This window comes from Salvelinus namaycush, chromosome 28, assembly GCF_016432855.1.
Source record: "Salvelinus namaycush isolate Seneca chromosome 28, SaNama_1.0, whole genome shotgun sequence".
NCBI classification, from domain to species: Eukaryota; Metazoa; Chordata; class Actinopteri; order Salmoniformes; family Salmonidae; genus Salvelinus; species Salvelinus namaycush.
In genome coordinates this window covers 18,396,221-18,397,361 of record NC_052334.1, presented here as the reverse complement: position 1 = coordinate 18,397,361, position 1,141 = coordinate 18,396,221, and positions in this window count along the sequence as shown.

The window sequence follows — 1,141 nt, the reverse complement described above, 5'->3', positions numbered from 1 at the left end:
ACTGCCGCTGACACCGCAAGATTAGGTTAGGAAGCTTCTTTGTCTCCATGCCGGTTGCTATGACTGCGTCATTACGCTATACATAGAATATGCGTAAAGTTTTCCACATTTTTATTTTATTTATTTCACCTTTATTTAACCAGGTAGGCAAGTTGAAAATAAGTTCTCATTTACAATTGCGACCTGGCCAAGATAAAGCAATGCAGTTCGACACACAACAACACAGAGTTACACATGGAGTAAAAGGTGCTTCTACACCTGCATTGCTTGCTGTTTGGGGTTTTAGGCTGGGTTTCTGTACAGCACTTTGAGATATCAGCTGATGTAAGAAGGGCTATATGAATAAATTTGATTTGATTTAAAACAAACATACAGTCAATAATACAGTAGAAAAATAAGTCTATATACAATGTGAGCAAATGAGTTGAGATACGGGAGGTAAAGGCAAAAAAAGGCCATGGTGGCGAAGTAAATACAATATAGCAAGTAAAACACTGGAATGGTAGATTTGCAGTGGAAGAATGTGCAAAGTAGAAATATAAATAATGGGGTGCAAAGGAGCAAAATAAATAAATACAGTAGGGGAAGAGGTAGTTGTTTGGGCTAAATTATAGATGGTCTATGTACAGGTGCAGTAATCTGTGAGCTGCTCTGACAGCTGGTGCTTAAAGCTAGTGAGGGAGATAAGTGTTTCCAGTTTCAGAGATTTTTGTAGTTTGTTCCAGTCATTGGCAGCAGACAACTGGAAGGAGAGGCGGCCAAAGGAGGAATTGGTTTTGGGGGTGACCAGAGAGATATACCTGCTGGAGCGCGTGCTACAGGTGGGTGCTGCTATGGTGATAAGGGGGGACTTTACCTAGCAGGGTCTTGTAGATGACCTGGAACCAGTGGGTTTGGCGACGAGTATGCAAAAACTCTAAAGCATGCGCATTATAAATTTTTCTGGAACACATTTTTTATGTTTAGCTGTCTTGATGTGTAATTGTCTCTTGAAAGCAGGCATGATTGATGTTTGGAATGTACAACATTGACCTGTTTTTGATTGTGGCTTGTTTGATCAGTAGCAGCCTATGGAGGGATGGGACCTGTCCATGGTTCTGAAACACACACGTGTGCTCTCTCTCTCTCTCTCTCTCTCTCT